At 36.7% G+C, this 15,606-nt stretch overlaps 1 long non-coding RNA gene across 2 annotated transcripts in view; it reads right to left on the bottom strand.

The window, feature by feature from the left end:
* Positions 1-15,606, bottom strand: part of LOC105862338 (uncharacterized) — a 344,304-nt gene that overhangs the window by 189,396 nt on the left and 139,302 nt on the right. For both annotated transcript variants that reach the window (XR_012918561.1, XR_012918562.1), the window contains exon 2: positions 1,974-2,035. This is a non-coding gene — a long non-coding RNA (uncharacterized LOC105862338). The remainder of the gene's footprint in view (positions 1-1,973; positions 2,036-15,606) is intronic.

Raw genomic sequence — 15,606 nt, 5'->3', positions numbered from 1 at the left:
TCGACATGAACACAAAATGGCAGATAATCTAAAGAAATAAATAGAATTTAGATGTAAAATAAAACCTATCTACTAGTGTGTGTATGCATGCATGTGTGTCTCATTGGCATGCACCAGATTGTACTAAATGGCAGGCATTTCCCAAGGGAAAATAACCTCCAGACACTGCTACAAAAGCTTTATTCCCCACACTCTGCAAATTATTTAATTTAAACACTGCTTGATATGACTCTCCAAGGAGAAGTGTGTTTTCCCAGATCCATTTTTAATTTGTTGGTGTGTACATGCATGTGTGCACATAGAACCAGCTTCACAAATGCATTTACTGCTGCAGAGACTCTAAGCAAAAGCTTAGAACCAGAGGCTGCAAACTGCTGTCTAACACTAGGAAAATGATGAAATGCACATGTAATTCCTTCTCCCTTTGGTAAGGAAAAACAATCAAAGTTCAGTTGTCCATCTCCTACACTCCCACCCTAGCCACCTTCCATTTCCTTGGGAGACATAACTAAATCATTTGTGTCCGCGTGCATGTGTGTACAGGTGCATGTCCCACTGTTCATTTCTCACAACAGAAGATGGTTACATTTATCGATGCATTTTACTAAAGCAGGAAGAGCAACACGACCACTAAAGATACTGGGTAGTGCTGTATCATGTGCCAAGGAGATAGTTTACAGCTGGGGTCCCCAACCTTGGGGCCACAAACCAGTACCAGTGTATGGCCTGTTAGGAACTGGGCCACACAGCAAGAGGTGAGCAGTGGGTGAGCAAGCAAAGCTTCCTCCATATGTACAGCCACTCCCCATGGCTCCCATCATCACCTGAGCTCCCCCTCCTGTCAGATCAGTGGGGGGTGGCATTAGATTCTCACAGGGGCACAAATCCTACTGTAAACTGCACATGTGGGGCGGATCTAGGTTTGTGCTCCTCATGAGACTCTAATGCCTGATGATCTGAAGTGGAGCTGAGGCCGTGATGCTAGCACTGGGGAGTGACTGCAAATACAGATTATCAGTAGCAGAATTTTGACTATACAATAACTGTAATGTGCTTGAATTATCCCAAAACCACTCGCCCCAGTCCACGGAAAAAATGTCTTCCATGAAACCGGCCCCTGGTGTCAAAAAAGTTTGGGACTGCTGATTTACAGCATTATTTTAATCCTTCTGCTTCTTCCACTTGCTTAACTTCTACCGCTTTTCTACTACATATTCATCAGAAAAAGAAACAAAACCTTTAGTGTCCTATTATGAATTTTGCCAAATTTCACCAAAAAAAAATCTCACCTTTTTAAGGAGTTTATAAGTCCTATTAAAGCATTCAAACAAATTTCTCCCATAGACAGAATTTCTTTACATAAGGCTCCACAGAAGTGCTAACCCTACCACAAATTCAAACTTGCACACAGAGGGCCCATACTGAAGATTGTCTTGTTACTTTGGCTAAATCACTTTAAAACAATAATTTCAATATTAACTTAGCCTTCTGCCTTCTTCATCAGAGCAAGCTAAAAGGATGTGAGCCCCCTTTTACCCTTCACCTAGTCTTCCTCTAATTCTCTCCCCATGTGGTACCCTCCACAGTGGTGAGGTGACTGCCCTCCTCTTGCCAGCCTAGTTATTTATTGACATAAGTTTGCATTCTGGGACATTATCAGCTTAATGCATAATTCAAAATCTCCTGCATGTGGCCTACACTCTTGCCTTAGTCCTGGCATCCTGAATGAAAGATAAGAGGAAGTGTTTCCAAAGTGGGCACACAAAAGGACTCCTGAACACTAACGTCCCCCAAATGCCTCCCCTACTCCTCAGAAAACTGTTTGCCTTGCAGTTCCCACATACCCTCGCAAAGGTTTTACACTGAGAAGAAAACACTCTAAGAGATGGTCAAAAGTGTATACCCAGTGGGGACCCATGAGACTTTTGAATAAAGAGGTCTCTAAAAGTGGGGAAAAAAATCACAATTATTACCGTAAGCATCAAATTCTAGACTGACAGTCAGACGTTTTCAGCAAAGTAATAGTTTCAAATGTCTGTAATTCAAAAAAAGAAAAATCAGCTTTAGAATTTTTACTTCCAATAGGGCAGGATGATATATGTGGTGGACGGGTAGAGAGGCAGTGAGTGGGAAGAGGTATCCACGGAAAAGGCTTCTTAACATGCTAGAGGGAAAAAGAAAAGAAAGGAATCCAAAAAGGAGGAGCCAGGGAGGGGACAAAAGGGAAAGAGAGAGAGGATGAAGGGTTAGGGTGCAGCCAGATTGGGGGAGAGGAAGGGATAGGCATTTGAGAAGAGAGGGCTACAAGATCAACTGTATTAGGTTAATTCAGTCAAAATCAATTCAGTAAAAATGGCTGGAATGATTTTCCCCCCACTGAACTGACTGCCTTCTGATTGAATTGATTAAATTAACTAGCTATTTTTAATGATGTGTGAAAAGAGAGAAAATGAGTGGGATAAGGGGATAAAATAAGTGGGATAAGCCCACCTGCAAATACTCAGATCCTGGTAACCTGTATGCTCTAATTTGAACGCATTAACAAGCTGACCAGCATAAACACACACACCCCTACACATGAATGTATGCATATGTATGTGTATGGCAATGTTGATCTTGCCAAAAAGTGCCATCACTGTCCCCCAGAATATTTACAAGCATACTATATACATATACATATACATATAACATATCCTCAGTCCTGCTTTCTATGGTCCAAAAATTAATTATCTCTTTGGAAAGCAGTTTTTTCTCGATAGTGTGCTGTAGAGATGTACCAGCACCCTTTGTCACATCATTTTTTTTAAATTCAAGCTCACTTCCCCCTAATATACTTATGTCAAAGTCAAGACATGATACAAAAAATCAGAAGGTCACCGATATCGTTTGGACTTATTACTAAATATGGGATTCCAGCAGATGCTTTTTACATGCATTTTGAGTCCACCAAGCAATAAATGCCTCCCTTTTTTATAAACATCAAGACATGAATTATTAAAAAATTAAAGACATTTAGAATAATGGTCCTCCATACGCAAAGCATTTATTTCAACCTTCATCATTCATAGTTTATTGCATTGATTTTTTTTTCATCAGTTTACTTAGTATTAGGCTTCCACTGAACTCATCAATAAGAAATGAATTTTAGTAACTTTCAAATCCACTATATTATTTTTCCTTTTATTTGTAGTGAATTTTTCTTCTCTCAATGGTATTACTGCAATAAGTCAGTCATTATTTCTTTATGTTTTCCTTTCTTTCTTTAGTATTTCATTTCCCTTTACAGCACATCTTGTGATCACAAAGAAAACAGAGACACTTATTTCTTTTAACAGTTGAAATTGCTGCAAGTGATTTAGCTGTCATTTAATTTGATTCCTCTCTTCTGTCTGTGGAGAAATATGTTTAATGTACTGGAAATTATGTTAATAAGAAAAAGCATTATCTCATTTAATGAAATAAATATACAAATATTTCAAAATAAAATAAAGAGGCAATCTTCACCGAGAAAAATGTCTCTTATGGTTTGCATAAAATAAACAAATGAGGAAAAAATCATGAATACATTGAAACACCGACAAAAATTATGCCTACGTTCATGGGGGGAGTGGGAGCTTGGTAACTGAATTACTCACAACTTAATCAAATATTTTTAAAAAAAAAACACGGACACATATTAAAGATCAAATTATTAATTTTATATTTCCAATTACTTCAAGCAAGATTATTTTCTTTTTCTGGAATACACGCTAGGTTTTTGAAAAGTTTTCTTTGTATTTTTTTCCTCTTCTATCTCAATTGGTCTTTCAACGATTGCTATTGCTCAAATTAATAATTATCAGCAATCTCACTGAAAACATGACCAACAATCCATGTAACTATAAGAAAGGTTAGAATTCCTTTGATTTTGCTAATCAAAACAGAGTCAATGAACTCGTTCCAAAGCTTTTATATATTAAAATTTATCTAATGCACAAAAAGGTTAAATAAATATTGTTAGTGATTTGAGCTAAACTTGAAGCAATTATGTAATAAAAGCATGACCACAGTAACAGAAACACATAATTAGCAATTTAATTACTGGCATGAAGACAAGCTAAAGATGTCAATAAAAAAAAAATCTTTAGTGACAAGCCGATTTTATTCTCTTTGCTGCAATTTGAGAGGAATATGCACCACCTGATGAGCAAAACCACTTTTATACAAAACACCTTACCCCTCCACAAACTGAAATATACCCAATTTAAAATATTTCTGATTTCATATTGCATAGTGAATCATTACATTTTCTCCCATTTAGATTAGCACTTTCTCTTCTCTGAAAATATAATATTTCCAGTCAGCAAGTAAAGAACATTATGGGTTTTTTTTTTAAATGAGTTAAAGTAGCAGGTGTTCTTTGTTTCAATTTCATTTTTTTCCAGCTTCAATAATATGTTTGACAGCAATACTTCCCTGTATATGGACATTCCAAATATCCTATCCTTTCTTATCTTCTAAATTTCAGCTGAGAAACACACATAAACCATCAATTGTATTAAAAGGAGATAAATGCTAACCATAGTAAAAAGAGTGAAGGTAAGTAGGCATTCCTTTCGGTCTTTCACAATTTCTTTCCCTCCCTCATCTCTGTAGTTAGGGTTATAGATGGGTAATAAAGGAGAAAAATGAGTAAGTTCAGTTTATTGTGAAATGGATCCCTTGTGTTTTTTCATCACAATCTCAAGTTTTGGATTTTTAAACACTCCTGAAATATTTATCTATAAGTGTTCAATGCATCCTTACCACCTTCTATGTCACTGGTATTTAACCAGTAGCAGAAAACAGATACCTAGACAGACCCATACTGAAAAAAATTTTCCATCTTGTGATGAAAAGTGAATTATCTTGGCTGGTGTCCGATAGCTACTTGTACCAGCACAGTACATGGAGTGAAATCATGAAAGACAGACTTGCTAAGATGTTTGGTTTATAAATACCCTTGGAGCATGATAGAATACACTTAAAACAAAACTCTAGCCTCTAAAAACATAATAAATAACTCCTACTGATAACACTATTGCCTTTTATCATGAACCTACTGATTTTGATCATTTTAACATATAGTTCCAATTAGATATCCTAACTAAATATTTCAGTCTTGAGAGAAGGTAGAGAATACAAACTCACATTTTCTAAGGAAATTAAAAATACTTTAAAAATATATTTTATTTTGCCATAACTTGATAAATATTATACAAGAAAAGCAAATCATTGGAAGATGATTTTTGGAGCCTCTTGGCTAATATATTAATAACTAGAATCATTAGCTTCCTACATATATTTAGATTAAAGGTCACTCCTTTTAACAAAGAATTCCCTTTTCCAGTGAGCTTTTGATCACTGTTTACTATATATCCCTATCAGCTTCTAAGTTTCTGTTTTAACTATAACCCTAAGCTTACTTGGATTTTCAACTATAATCATCTAGGCTTCAAACTCATTTTCTTTGTACACTTTTACGGTCCAGATACAAGGAGTCACCTAGTGCTTTGTTATTTAAAACCAAAAATATTAATTTATAAAACTCCATGGAAGACTTCCTGTACTAGCCATTATGGTACCTGCCTTTGGAAAGCTTACAGTCTAGTTAAGAAGATGGTATGCCCAAAGGTAATGTTGTCTCATAATTCAAGTGTAGTTATGCTAAATGCCTAGGAGCTGACACAATAAATACAAGAAAATTCATAACATTAAAGAGAACACAGGGTCTTCGTGAGTCACCCTCTTTACAAGCCAGTACTATTGGGAGAATTTTATAAAGCTTTAAAATGCAGCATCTCATCTGAACTTAGGAGATAAACAGTCCCTTCTACAAGTGAAGAAACTGAGATTCAAAAGGTTAAAGTAGAAATGTATTATACTGGGGAAACCATCACACTTTTGTTGACTTCAAGGCATGAAGATGAAAGCATTTGATAGGAAGGAACGACCAAGGGAGAAATCAGGTAGAGAGGAAGGGAAGGGACTCATGCAACATGTGCAGGACTAAGGCGGACCTAGGGAGAGTAGCAGGAGCAGTGAAAGATAGATTGGAAATTTAAAAAGACAGGATTCATAGATAATCGGAAATATGTTCTCTAGGTATCGAGGAGTCTTTAGCAGTTTCTGAACAGAATGGAGCATAGGAATGCAGAATGAAGCTCAGATTGAAAGGTGAGAGACAAAAGACAAAAGATGGATACTGTTGGTGGTCCACCCAGACTCCTTGACCCTGCCCCTGCTACTGGGAGAGTTGGTGGCTAATAGCTCCCAGCTGCTCCCTTTTCTGTAGGAATGTCCTCAGCCTCACGAGATCCACTTCACTATAGAGGTTAAAACTCTCTCCTCCAGCAACCCCCACACAAAAATTACCTGATGGGAGGGGGGGGGCAAGAAAACCCACTTTCTTTGATTTAAGTGACATCAACTTTGTGGAGTAAGCAGTAACTAGACTCTAGCCAAGACCACATGCCCTGCCCTCTTTCCTCTCCTCTGTTCTCTTCGATGCACCCTTGTCTCGGGGAAGCCTACCTGAGAGGAAACAGTTAGTGCCTGCACTGTCTTCCTCTCCCTTGGCAGAAGAATGAACCATGATGTTAACAGGTGAGTGACAGAAACATTACCTGACTCACCCAGAAAACAATTATTGCACAAGAAAAGCAACCAGGGCATGCATGGAGGCCATCAAAATGTACTTGCACTTTTCTGGTCTTTTTTGGCTTTAATTGTTCAAAGAATGAAATTTGGATGGCATCACTGGGGGTAAGTTTATAATTCAACCACTCTAGTCTGCACGGGAGATACAGTGAAGCCTCCACATCAGGTGGATATAAAAATAAAAGGAACACTCTTTTGACAGAACCCAGCAGACACTCTGGAGTTCCCCATCCAAACCCCACACGAGCTTCACAACTTAGTAAATCATTAACTTCCATTTCTTACCCAACTGGAAAGGTCCTTGCTATGTCTGAACAAAAAACAAATCCTATATTTACATCTGTACCTATTTAAACTGTAAAATGACAAAGAAAAGATAATATTTTATAATACTAAGAAAGCAAAACAAAACTGTAAATGTTTTTAAACATAATAACCATATTTCTCTTGCATGCCCAACATAAATGCCACAGTATCTTGAATCCTTATAAAACACACTGATATTCTCTGTCATACCCTTTAAAACACTACCATTGTTTATGTCTAGGTCAGAGTTCCTGATTCTTCTCTCAAAAAACTCTTCGTGTTATTAGGGTGATGATGATTTGCCACAAAGAGAGACAAAAATTGGTTAATGACCTTGCATAATGTAAATTCGAAGACACTTCATAACAGTTCTATGATGAGGGAGAGGAGAGACTGGGGAGGGGGGGAGGGTTGACCTGTGGGAGAATATGAGAATATAGTACCTAAACCACAAATAGTTTATGAAGATTAGTTTATCTTCATAAAGTAATATGGCTTAAGTTTCTTTTCTTCTTAATGAGAATCCTTTAGTTTTCATGAGAAATTTCTTAACAACAATTTGCATCTAACATCTAATCTTTCTCCCTTTTTTCCTATACGCTATATTAATAAATATCTGATAGCCAATTTTATCTTCCTCCAGTATAGTTTTGCAACAAATTTATGCTCAGAATGAAATCCCTACTTGTGCAATGGGATTGGTTATTCATAAAAATGAATAGAGATGTCAAAGAGAATGTTAAAACTCTATAGCAGTGTTTTCAAACCTGAACAAATTTAACCCGGGGAGCCTAATGAACAGATTCCTGGGTCCTACCCCCAGCTTCTTGAATTAAGATCTGAGGACTGGCCAGGAATCTCTTAGCATAGAAAGCACTATGGGTGATTATGATGCAAGTATCTGTAGACCAGACCTTGAAAGACTGCTAATGAACTCGCACTAACCTTTGAACTACCTTTGCAGGTGGTTTCTCTCTTCCACTACACCTCTTTTCTAGCCTAAATGACTGGGTTACAGTGATAGTGCTAAGGGAAAGACAAAAATCTAACAAGGGAAATCACGTTTATTTGATAGGGGGAGGGGAGAAAGAGATAATGAATTTCAGCTTTGGAAATTTATAGTTTTAGAAGGGAGAACATCATCAGTCATCAGAATAAAAGACAACCCCTGAGTGTTAACACTACCTGCTGTCCTTGAAATATAACCACCAACTTCTGAATAGGTACTGGCCCTTAAATCACAGTATCTGGAGATCAGCTTGATTCTCAGACCTGTTTTGAGAATGGAATCTCATCATTTACAGTGAAGCATTTAAGGATTGAATAACTTCTACCTAAAATGCACAATTAGCTAAGAGTAAACAAATTTGTTGCTAACTTATTTTCCCTCAAGGTAAAAAAGAAATACTAAAAAAAAAAAGATATTTTTACTTCTATCTTGGATAAGGTAATACCTCTTCTACATCATGTAGGATACATAATTGTACATCAAAGTGGTTAGCCAAAACTCAGTTTCTCTTATTTCTGTTGGTTTCTTAAACAATTGGAACCTCCAAAATGAATTCCAATACTAATGGCAATGATGACAACGAAAGAAGCAGGCCTTAAGACATTTAAATGTAAAGGTAAATTAATATTAAATATCTCCCCCAAAACACTACCTCTGGGGCAAGGATAATGAAGCTGAACTATGAATGGCTTATATACTTTTGGGCTGCATGAAGAGAGGTGTCATGGAGAAAGGTGCTTTTAAAAAAAAAAATTGAATGTAATCCAACAAAGATTTGGCAGACAACATATTTAAAAGGTTGGGAATGCTTGCAGAAATTGATTCATTCACACTGTTGTGAATCATTTAGCACACACTTCAAAGAGAGTTTAGCTTCTTAGTCTCTGCCTCCCACTTCCTGAGAAAGGCTGTTAATCAAAATGAAGACTCATAGATGCAGCCTTGGGAACAGGACAAAGGGATGAGGATGAAGGAACATCATGTGGAACACTTTTCCTCCGCTCAAGGCAGTTTGTGTTTTTATTTGTTTGTTTAATGCAGTAGTTTCACATATTAATATATAGATTCTCAAACTGGGGTCATTATTACCATTACATAAAAAGAAGAGCAAGTCCCATATTTAGGAAATGCTTCTGAATATACCAAAATAAAAAAGTACACTATCTATTTCACTTAAATGCAGCTCTCCTTGGAATTGTAAGATTGTAAAGGAGAGCAATCCTGTAAGTTATCTAAAGTAAATGATTAAAAGTACCTTTGTAACAATCTTGTGATTATAAACGAAAATTAAGTGTCTTTCTTCAAAGAAAAAAGTTCAGATGCCACTTTAATGCTTTTTTAAAAATAATAATAAATCTATCAATTCAGTGGTAGGCTTTAAATCAGGACATTAGATATAGACCATTACAAAAGCTGAAGGCCACATACACACACATGCACACACAAAACTAATAACTGAATAAGGTCAATAAAATTTGCTAGATTTATTTTATTTCGAAAAAGCCAGTAAATTTACTAGTACTTTAAAAATAAAAGATAATAGGCCGGGCGCTGTGGCTCATGCCTGTAATCCTAGCTCTTGGGAGGCCGAGGCGGGCGGATTGCTCAAGGTCAGGAGTTCAAAACCAGCCTGAGCAAGAGCGAGACCCTGTCTCTACTATAAAAATAGAAAGAAATTAATTGGCCAACTAATATATATAGAAAAAAATTATCCGGGCATGGTGGCGCATGCCTGTAGTCCCAGCTACTCGGGAGGCTGAGGCAGAAGGATCACTCAAGCCCAGGAGTCTGAGGTTGCTGTGAGCTAGGCTGACGCCACGGCACTCACTCTAGCCTGGACAACAAAGCGAGACTCTGTCTCAAAAAAAAATAAATAAATAAATAAAAAATAAAAGATAATAAATTACCAGTTAAGTAAAATATGCAAGTGATAAATTGTTAGCAGTTAGGGTTGATAAATGATATTGTCAAATAATTAAAATAACAAAAAAATTGTAGTTAAAGAAAAAGTACATAGAGTAAATATGTATTTACTGTCTGTTAGATGAACAAAAACAAATGTAGAGGTTTATAAAGCCAAAGTAAGATGAGCCACAGTAGTGGATGGGATCCTTGGAGGTGCACTAACCACACCCTCATATGGAATTCCTCATTCACCATGCAAGGAGCACTATCACAAAATTAAGCTGCTGGATACGTGCCCTATCACCAAAAAGGTCTCCCACAATTATTGCAGTCTGCTAATGTGCTGTGTTAACATCATATTCATCTAGAAAAAAATAGTAACAGGAGAGGGAAGATGAGGAGAAATTCATGTTTTAAATATCTGAGGTAAGAGAGAACACATAATCTAAACAACAGATAATTTAAAGTCACATTTGATTTTAAGATGCATAATATTCCTACTGATATTCATTTTACTCTATCCATTGTGTAGATACAAACAAAAGTTATAACAGACAAATTTACTGCTTTGCTTATTTGGCCAAAGCAAGAACTGTGGTTCTTAATTCTTCATCTTAAAACACTTATTTCATGCCTTCAATAGTATGAGGTATATTTTTCATTAAATTCTTCTACCCATCCTATTACTATCACCATTTTATAGATGAGGAGGAGGAAACAGAGTGGGTCAGTAACTTGCATTTATACCCTGTCTTACCAGTTCTTGTTCTAAATAAAGGCAGGGAGAGACATCTAGGGCAGTCATTGTCTTCAGACTCCTAACCCTTGATCAGAGCTTCCTTTCTCAAGCCTCAGTCAAGTTCTTCTCTGTGTAAGTAGGTTACAAAAAGGGATTTCATAACATGGATTCTCTTTTCCTCCATGTTTATAATTAATTTTCATTTGGCAATTTGTGACTAGAGCTTTGGACGCTGATGAAGTGATTTGTATAGACTTGAGGACAAACTTGTATGTTGTTTTGTTTAAAACATTGGCTCTAAACCCTGGATGCACAATTAGAATCACCTGGGGAGCTTTAAAAAAAATCCTTGCCAAGGCCCCATCCCCAGAGATTCTGGCTTAATGGGCTGGGGTGGGGCCCAGGCACTGGTGTTTTTTCAAAAGCTCCCCAGGTGACTTTAATGCGCAGCCAGGGTTGAGACCCACTGTTTTTACAGCCTGGCAATTACTGCATGGCCAGGCAGGAGAGCTGCTTTCTAACCTACAGTACACCATATATTTATGCTCTTAGGCAAATGGATCTTAGTTTTGTAAGCAATAAAATGGGAATGGCGTATTACAGACTGGTAGTAAGGAGTTGACGTAGCTTTTTTTTCTTGTCCCTTCCAGATATAGGTTGACCTAAAGCTCAAGCCCTTGTTTTGAGATCTTAGGGGAGGAAAAGTGGGATATGAGTACAAGAATAAAAGGGGGATATTACTGGTGCCAATTTTTTTTTAAAAAATCATTGTTTTCCATTTAGACAAATGGATTTGATAAATATCATTAAAAGTTAGCCTAAAGAAACTTTTGAATTTTATTTAAAATTCACATTTACTTTTATACAATTTGAGAACCTCAGAAGCAATGAGGTATTGTTATAAGATGGATGGATTTGTGTTCCAATGTGTTAGAATAATAACACTGCCCACATTCAGGCTTCAACCTTTACCTAAAAAATTGTTGCTAGGAAAAAAAGAAAAAAAAAAAAAGACTTAGAGACCTGTGTCAAAACTTAATCATTTGACTTCTCAAGTAAAAAGTTACAAAAAAATTGATAGCAGACCACTATTTTCTTTAATTTTTAAAGAAAAGTATTCTAAATAGTAACAGTATTCAAAAGCATTTTAACTCCACTAATTCTTTTCAGGTTCTCAACTATAGTAATAGTTAAACAGTAGCATTGTGAATGCCTTAAAGTAAAATCAGTAGGGCAGATATTTCATTAAAATCTTAGATTCCTTTTTAACTCCAGTGATACAATGGGGTGACATGATAATTATGCTATATAGAGATTTATTACATTTTGATATCAGGCAACATCCCTTAGCCTATATTTGTATGTATGATATATCTGAGATTTTCAAGGAAAGCAAGACTAGTACAAGAGTGATGAGAAGCTCAAACACAATACTTGACCTAAATACATTATGTAGCACTGGGTATCTGTTAAATAGGTCAACCTGGGCGCTTAAAAGTTATGCAAAACTTATTTCTGCCACACAGGAGATATGTCACTAGTCAAGCTGTATAAAAATCAGCTTTCTAGGCAGGAAGAAAATTTTCCTCATCACTAGGGGAAAAAAAAACTCTTTCACCAAACATAAAATGTCTTAAATACTATCCTGTGCTTGTCATATGTCTTTAGGCCACAGAAAGTAATAAAAGCAATGAGGCTGATGAAATGCCTAACAATTCTGGGATTCATTTAAGTGGATGGGAGTTCTTTGAACACTGCTATACAAATTCTTATTCTTCCAGCAAAAGCAAATGAGATTTTTGAAGGTGCACGGGTCCCAGCTACCAAACCAAAGCGACACATATTTTAAGAGGATGCAAACCTCACTGATTGTTTTTAACAGTGATGAAACATAGAAAGTTATATCTCATCAGGGATAAGGTGTTATTCCACCTCTAGCTCCATGCCTACTTTGGACAAAGCTGTGTCGTTCTTGCTTAATGTAGCTTCTTTAGCTGCCTTAGGTATGGAAGCCATTATTTTAAAAACATCAAATAAATCCAAGGCTCCCAAAACTTGTTCCATGCTCAAATTAATAATATTAGATGATGTTAAGTTTCTGTTGGCTTTCCATAGCTATAGCCAATGGTTCTTAAAGGGTCATCCCAGGGATTGGCAGCATCAACACTAATGGGGAAACTGTTAAAAATGCAAATTATAATCCCACCGAGATCCACTGAATCAGAAACTCTGGAGTGGGGGCACGGTGATTTGTGCTTTAACTCCAGTGTTAGAACACCTGAACTCAGTTATCAGTTACTAAGCTTCAGGGTGGGCATAACAATTTCAACTTAACAAAAGAACTCTTAATTATCCTTAACAATTAGAGACAAGAATCAAGGTAAATTGAAGAGCACCCCCCAATCTCATATTAGCCAAAGTCAGCCTCATCTTCTAAATAAACTTTTTATAAACAATGGGCAAGTACAATGTTTACAAGAGACCCCAAACCCCTACCAACTTGAATTTGGTCGGTATTCAAAGCTCTCAGGAGAATTCTCTGCTTCTGGAAATAAGAATTAAAGCAATGGAGTTGTTCAGAAGAGATAAGACATAAGGAAAACAAAAGCAAACTACACAGACAACAGCCAGTAAGCATATAGTTTAACCCTTAGGAATTTAAAAAATAGAGTTTAATAAGGAAGTTGATTCATATAGTAAGGGGCCATTCGTGAGCTTAAAAAAAAAAAACCACATTTCTTGAAGAATGAACCTTCCTGCCTAGGCACTAAGCAATATAATAAGCCCAAATCCCCATAGATTCATCAGCATAATAATATACAGTAAGTTTGGACATTTGGTCCTGATCAGTAGCTCTTATGTGCTAAAATAAAATTAGACACTTCCGACTTCTCACAGAAGGACTAAGTTTTTACCTCTCACCTCATTAGCCTCCACACACTCTTGGTAGGTTTAGTTTAATGTATTTGAGTTCCATTTCTGAAAACGCAAACTCTTATGATTCTGCATGATTGAAAGACATTCATTAAAGAGACAGGAAATGAAGTGTATGCAAATTTGAAGCAAGCTAATAAAAAATTTCTTTAGAGAAAAAAAAAACAACCCTATCTCTTCCTAGTAACACACTAAAAACAAAACTCAGAGCAAAACAGATCACAGCTGCTCAACTAAACTGTAAAACACTCTGGGAATCGGTATCCACCTTATCCCATATACCTGCTTGCCAACAGAGAGGAGGCAGCAAAATCTGCATGAGGAAATTCAAAGGCAAAAAGTAAACATGCTTCCTCATTTTGCATTATCACACTAGACTCCCAGACAGGTTTTTACTACTAGCTCCTTGCTGATAGACTGAACTTTACGGGGGTTAGTCACATACTGCAGGTAGCTTCTGAGTCAAATTCAGTTCCTCTGGGACAAGTGATTATTTTCTTCTCTCTCTGACCTAGCAAATGCAGCAATACCCTACACGCAATGTATTTTGCCCTAAAGGCATTTATGTCCCACCACCTTACCCCCTAATGCTCATAATAATGGCAGGCAAAGTGACAAAAATAAGTCTGCCCTTAGTTTGCATATCGAAAACAAAATACATACAATGCTGCTGCTGCTTTTATTGCTTTGTTATTTCATCATTATTCACCACAGTTCTTGCCTTCATTTGCAGAGTTTGGGTTTTAATGTAATGGCCATTCAATAAAAATGTTGCTTTTAAGGGTTTGCATATCATCCCATTTTCTCTTCAACCCTTCAGCAACCATATGGCAAGCAATCAGGTCTGCAATCACTAGGTCCATATTATGTAGAGCATGATTTCGGCATTATGCTATTACCCATCTGTTTCTGTAGAAAAAGACATGAACCCATGTATAAGAGGTCAGTGGTTTCATTGCACACCGTATTCCAGAAATCTATCTCTGTTCACTTGAGATCACTTTTGTGATTTACTCCAGTCTCCAGGCCAGACTTTCTCTCTCGCTCTCTCTCCTTTTTATTTTTTAAAGAAATACAGACAATCAGCACAATTTGTCTGTCTGACTGTTGTATAAAATTATTTGTAACTGTCAGTGTAGGCACTTAAACTTTCTTACTTAAGGATATTTATCCCAAGATTCTGCACTTAAAAAAAATGTAGGCGGTGGAGGGAGGAGAAATCAATCTCACCTGATTTTACATTTTTAACTGTCTACACAATAAAAATGACAGAATTTTCAGGCAGAAGCAGACACAGAGCAAGAAAGAAAGTTCAGGCTTCTGCCTCCAATTTGAGGATTCCTAACACCAACCTAGACTAATTAATTTTTCTGTATTCAAGGAAAGATATATATAAAAAACATATATATATGTAAACACTTTTCTTCATATATGCCTGGCCTGTGGATTCACATACATGATTTTTGAATAGCAGACCCAATTTGAGTGGTAAATTCCATGGAATGCTTCCTTGAGTATTTCATAAACTGCACTTACAATGAACTTCAGACACAATCACTTATGGCTATGAAAAGACTCAAAGTTTGGTGCATTGTAATAAGTCAATGACTTTGTTAGGTAAAACTTGCTACAAAATACTTGCACATCTTCTACACTGTATCAAGCTATTATTGGCTTGAAAATTGATTTAGGAAGCAGGACGGGAACACACCAAATGGGCATGAAGCCTGAGGCAGGGAATCTTTTGCAAAATCTATTGGGGCCTACAGGAGTGTCTCAGAGCAGATGTGCTTTCTTGCCCTATCCAGTGTTTCTCAAACCTCGCTTCATGTTGGAATCAACTGGGGAGGTTTAAAAAATTCCGATACCTGGGTCCAAACCCTAGAGATTCTGACTTAATTAATCTGGGGTGTGGCATGGACAATTGGATTTTTAAAAGCTCCCCAGGTGTTTCTACTGTGCAGCCCAGACTGAGAACCTCTGGTCCAATAAGACATAATTAAATAAAGATCATCTTACTTCATTTCACCATTTA

The sequence above is a fragment of the Microcebus murinus genome, chromosome 3, assembly GCF_040939455.1.
Source record: "Microcebus murinus isolate Inina chromosome 3, M.murinus_Inina_mat1.0, whole genome shotgun sequence".
Lineage (NCBI taxonomy): Eukaryota > Metazoa > Chordata > Mammalia > Primates > Cheirogaleidae > Microcebus > Microcebus murinus.
Note: the sequence above shows the minus strand (reverse complement) of the source record. Positions and strands in the feature narration are given on the sequence as shown.